The following is a 16831-nucleotide window of genomic DNA, read 5'->3' as shown; positions in this document are numbered from 1 at the left end:
ATTTAATATAAATTAGATTTAATATAAATCTCAATATAAATTAAGAGAAAAAAGAGAAACATGGACTATTTATGGAGGCAAGGAGATTAAGGAACAATCTAATATTCAATAGTTTTTCATTTATCCATGTTATATATATGTGTGTGTATATTTATTTTTTTTCATAGTTTATTGTCCTGGGTGGTTTGTTCATTTGCTCGACAGTATTTACATTTCTACACTCCCTTGGAGTTCTCATATCACTTCTGCTACTCATTACCTCACCTCCTTTAACTCTCCGAGATACTGATGAGGTCTTCTTTTGAGAAGAGCATGAGATGAAAATATTTAAGTTCAGAATATGATTTACATTGCACTTGGGAATACTGTGATAGTGAAAAAAAATACAAATTCATAAACAAATCACTGATGGAGCTTCAGAATGTTTTGTTTTTTTACAGACCCTGCATGTGTACGATTTCAGTATAGTTTAACAGTGATACAGTAAATGTTTGAAACTAATTGTGCCTTAAAAAGTTTTTGTTGTTGTTGTTGTTTGTTTTGTTTTTGCCTACAGAGAAAAAGCATTTGAAGATGAAAACGGATACTAGGTATGGCGTAACTTGAGTTTTACAAGTGAGCCTGTGTTCTTCAGTGATACACTTGTTCATGATAACCTACGGGAGATGTGCAAATTTATAACAAAAAAAAATCTGTTTTCAATAAGGTCTATACAACTGACAGATAGAAAGCAAATGGAAGAGAAAAATTTTGGTCTCTGGGGCCTAGCTTGCAGAGATCTTAATGCCCACAGGCCTGAGTATGGCTGAGCAAGCCCACCAGTGGCCAGAGCAACCCCCCTTCCCCAACTGCCCTTGGCCAGTCTTCTTTGGTCTTAAGCTGTATCTGTTTACCTCAGAGTGTGGTATGCAGTACATGTATTACCATTTTAAGATAGGAAAACATTGCCCTAAGGAGCCATGACTTCCTGGGTCTGAGAACTGCTTTGCATTTCTTTCTGGAAAGGAATAGTCTTTGATTGTACTCCCTGCTGTATCTATGCCTGTGTCTAGGTCTATATTCTTATCTATATCTCTTCTACAGATATTTCTTGAGCTCACACAATATGCCACCCACAGTATAAAATAATCAAAATCTGATTTTGATGAATGCAATGCAGACAAGCAATACATAAAGTGAAGACACAATCTGCAACCAATAATGACTAGACACTTTGTCTAATTTATACAATATTTCTATTATAAAGTGAATCTTTTTATTCTTTTTTTTAAAATGCATCCCATCTTTCTTGTGCCGTAACCTAGGTAAGGTTAATATCCTGGCATTGCTGAAAATCAACCTCAGATTTTGCTTGTGCTTCAGAGCCAAAATATAACCTGAAGACAGAGTTTGGGATAAAGAGGAACAATAGCTTTGTTGCTTTGCCTGGCAAAGGACGCTTCAGCAGGCTATGGCCTTCAAAAAACTTCAAGCCCTCCAGAGAAAGGGGCTGCAGGGCTTCATAGAGAAATATGGATCTAGCCAGTTTTGACAGGAATTGTGTATGTGCTGCCAGCCTCATCAATTAGTCATTTTCAGGGTTTTCAGAAAAAAAAAAAAAAAAAAGATTCACTGAAACAAAAGGCTAGGAAGAGAGGGGAGGAGGTGCACAGAAGAGAGGAAAAATGTTACTTCAAAATTGAGCTTCGCTGAAACATTAGTGGAGCCATTTTGATTTCTGTTCTTCATTCTTTTAAGCAGTTTCACCTGCTTTCGAAATATGAGACTTTATTCTGGTTCATGTCTATGAGACTGGATTATCTGTTACTCTTAATATTATTGATTTTGGAGATCCTTATCTTGGTATTTCTAAGGAAAGAGCCAAAATATCCTGGTATTTCTGTTTGTGAAGATTCAAAAGCAATGAAGCAAGATATTTCCCTTGAATGCTGTTACTCACGACAAAGGAGCTAACTGCTTAATTCCAGGGGTCTGTTATTATTTGTAAACTGGTTCTTAAATAAGGATACTTACAGATGCCTCTTGCTCCAGATGGTACCATTTAACTGCCTGTGTCACTCATGAGTGGTTTTCTGCTTTAGCTTTAAACAAATACTCAACACAGCAATTCTGTTATCAAGAATTCTCTCTTAAAATTGGAACAAAATCCTAAAGTGCTGCATGAAGTGACAGCAAAAGCAATTTCCTTCAGCGTGGGACACATGGGTTAAAAATAAACAGAGCATAAAGGTACTGATTGGGATAAAAAAAGAACTGTAACCAAGTGGAAAGGGAAAAGATCTCTGGACTTACTCTGAAGATCTGAGTACAAATCCTTGCTCTGCTACTTAATACCTGGTACCCTGATAGGTCTCAAAAAATGTAAGGATAAGGTCATCCCTTTTACAGGATTTGAGGACTAAATAAAATAATCAGTAATCCCCCACATTATATCTGATGGATGTTGGTAGATGTGACCATGGGAAAAAACATGTTTTGTGATCCCCCCAAGAAGACGTATGTGTTCCTTAAACTTGTTTGGCCCTCAACCAGCACAACTACTTGGAAAAGTGTTCTCCCATGGAAACATTTTGGGAACTTTTACTCTAGTCACTAAAATGCTATTCAAACTTAAGCTGTTAAAATTTTAGATGTAACAGTAGACAGTAATCTGGGATCTGAATTTTACTGATTTGTGTTCTGAGGAAATTTCCTATCTGATTCTCTAAAATAAACAAACAAAAAACAAGACAAATAAAAAATCTTTTTGAGCCCACAGGCTCAGAGAATGCTAGCTATACTTCTTAGCTTTATGTTTAAAACATAACTTGATGCTATTTTGCCTCCTTCAAGGAATTTTTACTCTGGAATTTTCTTAGTATGGCTTAAACTGAAGCTCTGTGAAAACTTTAATGTTATTTTTGCATTAATTTTAGTAATACCTAAAAAGTATGTGAGTATTAGAGAAATAGCTTAAGTAGTCAGTAAATCTTGGATTTAAACCCTAAAAGCCACTTGTTTTGTGATCTTTACAATTTATATACTTCTCCAGCCTTGGTTTTCTTATATATAAAGTAGGGATAGTAACATCTACCTTCTAGAATATTTGGAAAGTACAAAGAAGGAAATCATTAGATGAAAGCAATTGACACGCAACTATGATACTTTTGAATGATAATAAAAAGTCATGCATTCCTCTATTTAAATGAAGATGTTCTTAGCAGTGGGAATTAGTAGACCACAAATTCCCGGTTTTTAAAAATTAGAAACAGGGGCGCCTGGGTGGCTCAGTCAGGTGGTTAAGTGGGTAAGCAGCTGACTTTGGATTTTGGCTCGGGTAGTGATCTCAGGGTCTTGGGATTGAGCCCCAGGGCTCTGGCTCCTTGCTTAATGGGGAGTCTGCTTGAGGATTCTCTCTCTCCCTCCCTCCTCTCACTGCTCACACTACCTCTCTCTAAAACAAATAAATAAAAATCTAAAAAAAAGTTAGAAACAAACATCTTTACTAAAACACCTTTACTAAAACAACTCTAAATGATGCAGTTAAATTTCAATTTATATTGCAAAGAATAAAAATATCTAATTTATGGAACACATCTGTATGAGAATCTTTCCTCAGATATTTCTTTCATATTTCTTCTCTGTGTCCTTTTGCATGCTCATTGTTCCTTAGCTCTTGTATGGGATTTGAATTTTAGCAGTTGTGCTTTTAAAGTTCTAAACTATCTTTTTCGCCTCATTTTATTTTATATTTTTGATGGTCTCAGGAATAATATCAAGTATATTGATTGTCTCATTTTAAAATTTTCTGCCTCTTATATTAACACTTTCTTCCACTTTCAGTTTCTATTTCATCAGTCTAATAATCACTGGCACATGTGAAAATCCTTATGAACATTGGTTCAGACTGTAGGGGCCTCACAGAGGTAAGGATGGAAGAGGTTCATAGCTGATGGTTGTGTTTTAAGACCCATAAAGAGGTTGTCATTGTACCTCAAGTACTGTTCTATTAGCAAATGGTAACCTGGAATAAAGCTCCAGCACCCACTCTGGCATCTCCAGTAGCAATGCCAGATTCCTTTCTTTTTAGAAACCTGTCCTAAGGCTTTACCCTTGAGACAAATGCTATGGCAAATCTGAGAGCAAGGAGCTCACATGGCTGCTCCATAGCCCCTCGATTAATTTACATCACAAATTGCCCCAGAGTTCTGTTTCTCAGACTAGATTATTCTGGAGTTCTGAGGGAAATAGTCACATAGGAGCAAGTCTGTATTTTCCCTATATCCTACTAATGGTTACTAAGTCTTTTAAATTTTCTCATCTATCTCCAAATATTTTGTATTATCAGAAGTTCTTTAACTTTCTGGTCAATACTATGAGTTTATTATAATTTTCTAATTGCTTCTTTCTCTCCAATAGGATATTTTTTTTTTTTTTTTTGGCGGGGTGTTGGAGACAGGGAGAGGTAAACTCCTTATCTTGAAATGGGTAACTTTAAAAGATTTATGTCTTTTTAAGATCATGTTTTTGAGTCCATACATGGTCACAATGAGAACTGTTCTCATTCTCTTTTTAAAACATATTTGACTATAACCACCCAAGAGTTTTATTTCTTAACTTTTGTATTGGTTAAGTTCTTCAACAGAAGAAATTCTTCTTCAGAGTTGAATATGCATTATTTATGTATTCATTCATTCATCAGATATTTGTTAAGCACATCATAGATACAAGATGATGAAGAAATCTGGACAAAGCCTCACTAACAGAGAACTCCACTTCTTTTCTGTAAATGCAGAACAGGTTTTCTTTATTTTTGCCCATGAGAAGAGGGGATTTGTCTTTACTTTTCTGCTTATTTAAACTGTTAGCATAGCATATGTTTAGTTTTTGTTTTAAAAATTTTGCTTTATTAGATAAAAATCTTCATTCTAACCTAGCAATTGAAAAGAATATTTAAGATTAACTATCAAGCTTCAAATATAACAGAAAATTCAAATATAACAGGTTTTAATTTCACCATTTATACCATGTATGTTCTAGAGACATCCTAATAAAATTGTTGTCATCATATAGGATATAACTGATGGCCCTAGTACACGTGACAGTTTTTAAATTAAATTATCAGAATTTATTTATTTATTTTTAATTTTTTTTAAATTTTTATTTATTTATGATAGTCACATACAGAGAGAGAGAGGCAGAGACACAGGCTGAGGGAGAAGCAGGCTCCATGCACCGGGAGCCCGACATGGGATTTGATCCCGGGTCTCCAGGATCGCGCCCTGGGCCAAAGGCAGGCGCTAAACTGCTGCGCCACCCAGGGATCCCCAGAATTTATTTTTTATAGGTTTCCCAAGACATGTAGAATTAAAATATATTTTGCCTATTTTGAAGAAGGAACTTCCTGAGATTAAAATGGGATGAGTTTCCAAGATTGTTTATGGAAATCCTTTTCTGGAGAGGTTATGGAACAATGTGTCCTCCTCTGTCTTTGGTAATTTAAATGTGATTATCCTTGAAGTCCAGAGACTAGACAAAGTAGCCTCCTATGTACGGTCCCTTTCAATCCTGTGACCTGTGCACAGCTCAATCTCATCATCTGCACCAAGTGCAGTGTTTGTGAAAATGCCAAATGCACATGAAATTACCCTGTGCATATGCAAATGGGTTTATAGGATAAGAGATAGCTTGTTAATCCTGGAGGTCTGTGCCTTTCAAACTGGAAGGTGCATGACCCCAAGGATACGGAGTGCTATGCCAGGATATATCTGAAGCTGGGTTATGCACATGGTCTGTCTTCTTGTCCTGTCAATAATGCTAAATATATTAGAGACATACATTTTGATTTTCAATTTTATTTTTAGTATAATAAACATGGATATATTATGGAATAGGAATCACAAATTGTTTCATTAATTAATAAATAAGATGTAAGTTCAAAAGAATTTCAGACAACTTTGGATTGTTCCCCCAGTGCCTCTCCAGGGGCACTCATTCACTCTCTTTTCCCATACCTTTGATGGCAATGGTCTCAGGGCTTTTATGCAGGCCATAAATGTATGGCCTGAAATACTGGTTTCACTGCCATCTTATTATCACAGCTTGAGTAACAATGTTTTTTTAATGGTAGTGGTTAATGTATCTAGATTCAATAAAATTTTGCTTTGAGACTAGCAGATTAGAACTTGATCTTTTTACAATTTGATAAAAGGGTAATATACCAGCCTCATGATCATATCTATATCTCTTTTTAAATTTATTAGTTATTTTGAGAGTTTCAAGCATTACCATCTGATTGACAGTTAAATACCAAAATGCATCAAACATGCAAAATTGTCCTTAGAACCTTTATAGATTATGCTGTGCATGGTTAGTTACCAGCCTAGCACCAGCCCAGCTCATCTTCTCCACTTTGATTGTACTCAGACTCTCTTTTTTGTGAATCTCTAAGTTATCATCTCAAGGCTTTCAAATCTGACTCTCTAGATGGTATTAAAATACCCTGGAAATCATGAAGAAATTTGAGATAAACTGCATGCATATTCAAATTACTGAAATGACAGTTTTATTTTTAGTTAATTTTCATTTATGGATGCCTCTCAATCTTCTATCAAAACTTAGATAGACAGAGCCATGAATTCCGACAATTTTTTCCATTTCTGGTGTCTCTTTTAGAGATCTTTACAAATAGAAAAATCTGAAGAAGAAAAAAAAAAAAAAGAAAAAAAGAAAAATATGTAAATACAGCTACACTTGTTAACTTCACACCTTTTTTCCCCTCAGTAAGCATCCCTACCATTTAAGTCCAAGCCAGAGCCGGATATAGACTCTGAGAGGTGAGTGGGCACATTATTTTTCTTGCTTATCCTATTTCTCTTTAGAGACTGCTGGGGAAAAATATTGATTCTCCTGTAGCTTTCCTTTTATATCTGTGGGAAACATCAGACTAATGGAATATAATAAGCCAGTCCTGATATTTCTACTTTTTGCCAAGAGTAAAAAACATTGAGATGTGTACTGTCCTGCCCAGTTCATTTTTAAGCAGTCCTCTCTCTACCCATGTGACTCAGCAAAAATAATTTCATGAATGAATTTTGGCATACTTGATTTGAAATTCTGAATCAGGAACCTATAAAAGCAAATACCTGATAATCAAAATAATCATCCAAACGTTAGAGTTGGAAGGCATCATTCAGGTCCAAATTGCTATCTAAGGTCATTCAGCCTCTTGGACATTTTCAGTAAAAAGTGTCACTTTAAATACTTTTAGCAAAAATTCATTGCCCCAAATGGACAATCACATTGGCAAATTTCACTGTTAAAAAGTGTGACCTTAAAATTAATCCCAAATCTGCCATTTTATATTTTATATCTACTGCTTCTGGTAATGTTCTCTGAAATAAATAGTCTTATCCTTCTTCATGGTGTATTTCAAATATTTGAAGAAATCATATCTTCTATTAATCTAGTGGTTTGCTAGACCTAGGCATATACCAGGTTACAAGAGCTAATCTTTTAAATTTTTAGGAAGTTTACAAACTGGTAGTTAAAACTAGCCATTATTAAAAATTAAATTATACAAACTTAAATAAATTATATTTAAAAGATAACATACAGCTCATCACCTCCTAATTAGTTTACTCTTATCTATGATTTAGGTTATTTATACCTATAGTTGCATGATAGAAATACTATATATTGTTGTACTACTGCATATCTCTTCCCAATCCTGCATTAAATGATCGCATATTGGTAGTTTGAAATTGGCCATGGTGAGAGTATTTATACTATAGAAATTAACAAATGCTAAAAATAAGGCTTTTCTCTCTCTTTTTTAGAGAGCTGCTGATCATAAATTTACTCTACATCATGGCCTCATCTCTGATCTATCATGAACATTTAATGCAATTCCTTTTATCATCTTATAACCTTTCAAAATTAATTTCTGTATAATTTTATGAGTAGCTCTACTTCCCGCATAGCTCCTTCCAGGTGTCCATTAGTTTCTATTAGTACCCAGAACCTAAACACAAAATTCAAAATGCATTTTCCACACAAAAAAGGCCAAAATTGCAAGTTGTCCCACTTACAACACAATTTTTGAGGGGCTCCCATACTATAAATAAAACAGAATCATGAAAAAACATAGTGTGTTACAGAAATCTAAAAAAAATTAGACTTTACTAATGGCACAGGCCACAGAAGTAATATAGCGACTGTAAGCTTCAATGGTCAGAACAAATGTCAAACAGTATTCTCAGTCTCACTGCCTCATTTTAATAACAATGTGGATAAATTAAATCCTTTGTAGGGTACCCAGAATGGTAAGGAATCCAGCTTTGATTTTGTTATTCTACTATAGGCTTAAGTTTTTAACTATTTTTGGATTAAACCAATACTAATATTGTTTATATCGTGAAGTGATTCACTAAAATTATTAAATATATAATAATTAGATAATACACCCATTGATAACTGCTGAGAATAGATTCTATTATAAGCTGACTCTTACCAATTAAAAAAAATAGATAGTATAGGTAAAGCATTCTTAAAATTAAGTTAGTTTCCATCTTCACATTCTTAAGATAATCCTCCATATTTTCAGAACAAGAAAGAAAATTACAATCTTTTAGAAGGGTGGAAATTCAAACTTTTTGTAGCGGAATAGGAAACATCAAAACCTATTCTTTGAAGTGTCATCTTATGTAATGAATACAACCAAGTAAATATGATAAAGCAATATAAACAGAGGAAATTGTGTGATGTGCAACAAACTAGATTAATATATTAAGGAAAGATAGAGACATGGAACTGGGGGGCAGAAATGAAATGAAAAAGATAAGGCAAAAGGTACTGGGAATTGGAGGATGAGGTTGCAAAGGCTGTGAAGGATGAGCTTAGTGAAGATATCCTATTTATTATTAAAGATTAGAGAACACACTTTTTATGTAGGAGGAGTCACTAAAGACATTTTAAAAAACTGTGTAGCAGTTTAAGCAATGGTATTTTACAAGTTAACACGGGCAATGTTGTGAACTGTATTGGGGAAGAGAGAAACTGAAAGGCAACATGGCCAGTAATAAGTGGATGACAATGCCATAGTCAGATCAAGTTGTAGAGACGTTTTGAGGAGTGCCAGTGGAAGGTGAAAGAGAAAAAGGCAGATTTGGCAATCGACACAGGGGTAGTAGCTAAAGCCATAAAACATAAACACGTAATAAGCAAAACCGCCAAGGGAGTAGTAAATATAAAGAAAATATACTTTCATCAGAATCTTAGGGTAGGGTGAAAAGAAAAACAAATTCAAGAAGAGAGTCTATAATGTCAAATATTGTGAGTGAGAAGCAGAGTAACACTTTTTTTTTATATTTTATTTATTTATTCATGAGACATACAGAAAGAGAGAGAGAGAGAGAGAGAGAGAGAGAGAGGCAGAGACACAGGCAGAGAGAGAAGCAGGCTCCATGCCGGGAGCCCGACGTGGGACTCAATTCCGGGTGTCCAGGATCAGGCCCTGGGCTAAAGGCGACACTAAACCGCTGAGCCACCCGGGCTGCCTTATATTTTCAAACAGTATTGTGCATAAGCTTCTTCATAAATATGCCATATCACTTTAATTCACATTTTGAATTGATAATTTAGACTCACTTTAAAAGACTGTGTATTATTGTTGTAAATGGAAAAAATTCATAGAAGGTCATTATAAAATTAGTAGAAAACTACTAAACCTAATAAGAGAATATTATAAGAGAATATTATATATCACTGAAAACTGACGTTTGGAGACCCAGTGGTTTATACACTATATTTCAGGGAATACAGGACTAAGAAAAGCCATTCTTTCTCTCTCTCTCTCTCTCTCTCTCTCTCTATATATATATATATATATATATATATATAGTCAAGACTTGAAGGAGTTCAGTTTTGAGGAAAAGAATCAGATTCAAGAGAATCGATAGTCTGTGAGCAGACTGAATATATCAGCTTGTCCTTGAGGTTAGCTGCAGTATAGAGAATGGAGGATGCAACTATGAGCGACAAGACCTAAGTGCTTTCTGATGCTTAAGCTGGAATTTGGATATTTATTACATTAGAGCATCTGAGAGATGATAACTTTCACCTTTCAAACATGTTGCAGTTTTGCATTCATGCAGTTGTATCTTTAATAACATTAGTTTCTATCTCCATTGGGACATGTTTCTTCCTAAAAAGACTAAGAAATAAAAGCATGTTCCAACAAAGGATGAAACAGGTAAACATAGGGCCAAGCAATAGTTCTAGATTTGACACAACTGTATTGAAAGACAATGGTTTTCTCTATTTAATGTTAAAGGATGCAATTAGAGTAAAAGAAAATTTTTTTGAAAAACACCTCTTTTCCCTTTTTAAATCCAAGTTGCTTTCTTCAGGAAAATAACCTCTCTTTTTATAGCTGTTTGTAATGTTGAGGAAAGAAGGGATTTTTTTTTTTTTTTTTTTGGCAAAAGGATATGCTGGAATGTACATGTCCTTCCAAATGTTAAAAACTTATTTAGATTTGCAAAGAAATTGTCTTTATACAATGAAAACCTCTCAGGAAGTCCAACTCCTTATTTGTTTGTTCTTTCAAGCGAAACAAATCATCATTAAAAAGGTTCAGCTTCAAATTAAGACCTTTTAGAAGCTTAGAGGGACTTGCTCACAAAAGTTCAAATCCCTTAGAAAATGGCTCATTGCTGCCTCAGAGAAAGAGAAAAATAGCTACTGATGAGATTCAAATCATTCTCTATCCTCTCTTTCATTAATTTTAAACATAATTCATAGGCCATTATGCTCTGGAAATCAAAATAATTATTCCTTATTGTAGCCTACCATTTTTCATCATTATACACACACAATGTCCAATTTCACCCCACTCGTCCAAAATGGCGCTCAAAGCAGGCAAAAAAGATTAACTCCAATCCTTACATTTGGCTTTAATTCATAGCTTTCTAAAGAGTTTTACTAGTCTAAATATGTATTTACACAATAGAATATGATGAATCATTTCTAAAGTGTAAACATACTAGTTTAAAAAATTGCTTAAATATGTATTTCTGCCTGAGCTTCCCTCAGGATGTTCCTATAAGATTTTCAGCAATAACTCCCTAATATTTGGATCACACCACTTCTTAGCAACACAAGTAATTAAAAAGGAGTGGGCAAAGGGTAGAGGTACCTCTCAGAGTAGTGAAAATATTGTAGTTCTTCACCTTTCTCCATGTTGGCCAGCCATCGGGGCCCTGTCCGTTATTTCAACTGGGATCACCTTTAATCTAGGCTGACTCAACTTTTTAGCAGGTTGTTGTTTAAAAAACCTACTAATGAAATATCTGGGCAGATGGATGTCTCAGAGAATAATAGTGTTTACTTTCTATAGATAAACATCTTGCTCAGCACGTTGGCTTTGGTTCTTGGCTAGACGTACATTTCACTGCACCATCGGCACAATCTTTGCTTTTAACCAGTCTGCAGCACCTTGAGAAACATCTCATTTTCTATTGCGGTGGGGGTGCTTGGGTGGGGGCCAGCGTCCACGCTGTCTTATGTCTGCTGTAACATGCCACTGCCGGTTCCAATTTTGGTCCAAGATGAAGTGGAAGTGAATTAGGATGGCAGAGTCCCTAGGGTATGGACATAGAAAGAGCGGAAGCAGAGGCGTGAGACTCAATCTGGTTTTTAATCTCTATGTTATTAATGATACCCATTTCTACCATAGGGTAGTCTAATCTAAACATTGCTCCAAGCAAACTATTTTGTAAATGCCACATGCTATATCTTTGTCTTGAGCATTCTCTGCAAAGTTCTATAGATATATACTTGACTTATCTGAAGTTGGAAGACTCCCCCACTCCCATTCTCTCCTCTCTCTGCACCCCCAATACTTTATAAAGTAACATCAGACACAGGCTGATTGTTCTGGGAAAGGACTTTGAGATGCAGAATTTTAATGGAGTGATTTTATTGGACGATGTGCTCTGGTTAAATAGTCATTGAAGAAAGAATAAGCAAGACTGGACAGAAGGACAAGTTGAACTAGAAAATAGTCCTAATAGACGCCTCAGTGAGTCTCATGGAAGCTCTAAAGCTGGGATGTCCCCTCAGATCTGTCTTGTATTGGGAAGGGAAGGAACAACTACTGCCTTGGTTAGGAGCCTGAGGATTCAACATTTGGGGTTCTACAATCATCAGTACTACTTGGTATCAGATGTCAAATTTGCTATGAATTATATCAGGAAATATTTTTTGCAGAAACATTTATGTTGATGCTTTTAGGACCTCAGGCCTCTGCCTCCTTATTAGGAGGGTGGTTGAATTTATTAGTTCTAAAAAACATTTATTGAGGGCTTATGAACCAAGTGTATGATATAAATGTCATCTCAATACTGAAAGCCAGGCATTATATTTTTTGTATTTTTTAGATGAGGAAATAGATTCTAAGTGTGATCAAGTGAACTGCCAAGGTTCACACAGTTACCAGGCCTGCATGCAAACCTATGTTTTCCTGCTCAATGGTTGCATTGTACACTTTTATAGACTTTGGAGAGAGAGAGAGAAAGAGAGATTAAGCAATGCTGAAGGCTGAGAAGTCCCACAGTGTGTTCCTTATATTTGTGTGAGGTGTAATTCTTCTGCTCACCTTATCGAATGTTGAGTGATACAGAAATTAGTATCTGAGAGTAGGTGCTAACATAACAAAACCTGAAACCATAAGACTTTGGGGGCATGGAGTGAGACTCAATTTTTTTAAATTGATTTATTAATTTTAGAGAGAGAGGCAGGGTGAGGGGCAGAGGGAGAGAATTCAAGAGGACTACCCTACATGAAGCCTGACAGGGGGCTTGATCCCACAATCCATGAGATCATGATCTGAGCCCAAACCAAGAGTAGGATGCTCCACTGATTGAGCCACCCACACACCCCAATCCAAAACTATTTATAGAAAACTCACAAAGTTTTTAAGAGGCTTTAACTAGAAAGCATACCATGTAGTCAGACCCAAAAAGGATATTTTAAGCTGAAAAAGGGCTGTAGGCTCCAAATTTCTATAAGCAGAAAGCAGGCTGAGAGAACTTCTCAGATTAAAATATGGACTTTTTTGGGGGGGGAAAGGTAAAGTATTTCAGAGGGAGGTGCCAAGTCACCAGAGAGTGAAGCCAGCTGAGAATAATGGATTAAGGTACCATTGTCAGAGAGCAAATCTGGGACTAATCAAGAAATGTTCTCTGCTCCTAGTGAGATTGGGAGATCTGAAAACATGTTTTTAGTCTATTTTACTCTATTCATTTCTCATTTCTCTCCTCCCCTCTTCTTTTTCTTTCCCTTCCTTCCCTTTTCTTGCCTCTTTCATCTCTGCTTGCTCATTCTTTCCTTCTTTCCTTGTTTGCCCAGCTGTAGTTTTGAAATTGCTATGAACTCAGGACTATGATTTCCGTTCTTTTCTTTTGTGAATAGAAGTGTCTGTTATAGTTGTGTCATCCCTGTCTCACCAGTGCATGTTGGTTGTGCAATGGTCAGATAACTTGTATTTTTAAGTTCAAAGGTTTTTAAGGTTAAAAGGTGTTGTATCTGATAAGCCTCATCCATATTTGGACCTAATTTAAATGATGAAATCTTGTACTTTGAGCCATCTGATGCCACGGTTGAATAAAACTTTGGGGCTCTTATTTGGAGATGAATGCATTTTGCATATGTTAGGAATGTGAATTTTGGCTAGGAAAAAAAATTCCTCCCAAGCCTAGACTTGCCACTCCTCTCATCAAGAAGTGGAATCTATTACCTTCTTGAATCTCGGCTGGATTTGTTACCTCCAGTTAACAGGGTACAGAAGAAATAATGCTGTGCCTGTTTTGGACCTATCCTTTAATGGGCCTGCAGTTTCTCTTTTGCTTTCTTAGAACCCTGAACCACTGTGTAAGACATCTTATTACTCTTCTGGAGAGGTGAGCTCAGCACTCCTAAACTATTCCAATCATCTCAGTAAATATGAGAATGAGGTCATCCGGGAGATTCCAATTCCAGCAAAGTCCCTGGCAGAATGAAGCTTCATGAGTGACCCAAACCAGATGGAGCAGAAAAAACAGCCTAGATGATTCCAGTCAATCCACAGAATTGTGAGAAATAATAAATTGTTACTGTTTTGAGCCATCAACTTTGGGGTAATTTGTCGTGTAGTAATTGAAAACGAAAGACATAAATAAAATAAATCAATGAAAGAACGAAGGAGTGAATGATTAGAGCAAAAGCCTCTGTAAATGGAAATAGATTATGTTACCTGGGATATCACTGGGTGTGTTATCACAAAGGTGTGTTACCTTTACACCTGTGATTGCCTATGGACACCAGTGGGCAGCAGAAAGGTTCTGAATCCTTGCATGTGTTGAGATAAAAGTGAGAAAAAAAGAGTGTTGTTGAGTTGCCTTCAAACGTTCAGATCAGAACAGCTTTCTTCTTTTCTGCCCCTTTTCAGGGCAATATCATGCCCATTACTAAAAAACAAACTACAAAAGCAAAACAGAACAAAACTTTATTTCTACCAAATCTTGAATTTATTTCAAAAACGAGTTAGGAAAACCTACCCTCAATAAAAGAAAAGACATGTGGGAGAAAAGTAATTGTAGGACAACAGCTAAAACAAATTCAAAGGATCTAATACACTGAAACAATCAAAATGTCATTCAAGGACTTCCTATCAGCATCCTGTGAATAAATACAAAGCACAGAATATGGCAAAGTGATAGAGAAAGCTTCCTTCAAAATAGAGGATCAATTGTAGTGTAGCTGAGGATTTTCCATTTGAAAATCGTTGTTTGGTGCCTCACTATTTTAGTGACTGGATTATGTAAATGATAGAGATAAGGAAATCCTTAGGAAGGAAATAGATAGACTTTATAGATACTACTAAAAAAAGCAATAATGAGGAATGATTTAACAAAATTCAAAGGTTTCAGATCATTTGAGAGCCCGAAACAGCAGATGGTAAATATAGTTCAATTCAGACAAACATTAAAAAAAAAAAAAAAAAAAAAAAAAAAAAAAAGATGCATAGCAATAGAGAACTACAAAAGAAGGCTGTGGAAACACAGTTCAATGTAATCACCCAGTATGCCAACCAGAAAATATCCCAAAACTTTTAATTATCAGCTTGGTGCAAAGAAATGGTCTTCCAAGATGAAGGCCAGAATAAAAAATGTGCTTCAGGTTTTTAGTCTTAACTGTTGAGGGAGGGGTGGGGAAGTGAGGATGAGAAAAAATACTTAGAAGTGGGAACAATAAAGATGCTCTAGGAAACATGAGATTCTTAGTCACAAAATCCAGAGGATTTACTTTTCTCCATGGAAATAAACGAGCATTTTGATATGTGTGTTAACTTATTTTATAGGGAATATTTTAGTACCTTATGTAAGAGACTATCTGAAAATGGCCAGGAGACCTTTATCTCCAGGTGGAAATGGATGATACAGTCTGTAAACTACCAGTTGTTTACCTGGTGGGTCCTGGTGACAGAGGAGCATCCATATACATTTATATGGTCAAATAGGCTGGAACATTTCAAGGCATCTGTTTCCATGTGGTTTCTGGATTTAGACAGGCACTTCTTATAGAGGAAGCTAAGTAGAACTTTAAAGGCTTCACTCCCATTCTGTTAATAACAAAAATCTGTCATTAGGCTGTTCTAGGTTCCACGATTTACTCAGGGACAACAGAGTTGGTTTTTCTAACTGTAGCATTTTCAGTATGTTATTAACGTGACAATCATGTTTTTTGTTTTCCTTTTTACCTTCAGCAAATATTTTGGGTCAAAATGAGGCAGGCTCATGTCATCTTGTCTTTCTTTGGAGACAATTTTGACATTAACAGTCATGTTAGTTATGTATTTCTGAATGAACCCATGATGTCATAGTGCTTTTGTCTGTCACTGTCATGGTTTGGGACTGAACTTAAAATTATCCTATAAGGCATATCTGGAACCAAGACAGAGGAGAAAGATAGTGCTAGGTGTTGAGGATGTGGAAAATTTTAAGATAGGAAAATGTTGAAGAGATGTCTACCGGGATGTCTCTCTAAATATTCAAGTATTTTATTTCCTTATTCATGAGAGGCGGAGGCACAGGCAGAGGCAGAAGCAGGCTCCCTGCAGCGAGCCGATGTGGACTGGGTTCCAGGGCCCGGGGGTCCCGAGCTGAGCCGAGGGCGCCCCGAGCACGGGCTGCGTAGGAGCGACTCCGGCGTAGGGTCCAGAGTCCGCTGATGGCCTTTGCAGGGCTCCTCTGAACTGATCCTTCTTTATTTTTTATTTCTTTTGGGGAGAGTTTACTTGCCATGAGAACCATTTTCAAGAAGATTGACTCCCCCCCCCCCCCCCACGTGTACGCCGCATCGGTGGCATCGGTACCACGGGGCGTCGCCGCAGGACAAAGAGCGCGGGCGGCAGACACGCTCCGGGAGGGCGGCCCTGAGCGGGCGGAGGGGCCACGCGGGGCAGCGGCGGGCGCGGCGGGGAGCGCGGGCGGGTGGTGCCACGGACGGGCGGAGGCCGCAGCGCCAGCGCCTCCTTCACCGACGCGGTCGGCGGAGCGGCCCGAGCAGGGTCCCGCCCCAGGGCCAGGGCTCCGCGCTGAACGTGCGCACCGCTGCCCGGCCGCATCCACCCCACCCCCGCCGGGTCCTGCTGCTGCGGAGGGTCCCCGGGCGGGCGGCCTCCCGCCTCCTCCCGCCCCGCTGCGCGCGCCCTGGCCCGGGGCCCCCGCACCCCTCTGGCCGGAGCCGGAGGCGTGGCCCCAAGTGCACGGAGGCCGACTCGAGGTCCGGGTCCACAGCACAGTCCGCTTCA

General features: G+C 37.3%; 1 long non-coding RNA gene across 1 annotated transcript; it reads left to right on the top strand.

The window, feature by feature from the left end:
• Positions 1–554: 554 nt before the first annotated feature.
• LOC111093422 lies at positions 555–14151 on the top strand. Its single transcript, XR_005382090.1, has 4 exons — positions 555–590; positions 3823–3905; positions 6763–6815; positions 13896–14151. It is a non-coding gene; the product is annotated as an uncharacterized LOC111093422 (long non-coding RNA).
• The last annotated feature ends 2680 nt before the right edge of the window (positions 14152–16831 follow it).

This window comes from Canis lupus, chromosome 31 (genome assembly GCF_011100685.1).
Source record: "Canis lupus familiaris isolate Mischka breed German Shepherd chromosome 31, alternate assembly UU_Cfam_GSD_1.0, whole genome shotgun sequence".
NCBI classification, from domain to species: Eukaryota; Metazoa; Chordata; class Mammalia; order Carnivora; family Canidae; genus Canis; species Canis lupus.
This window is presented reverse-complemented; position numbering and strand designations above follow the sequence as displayed.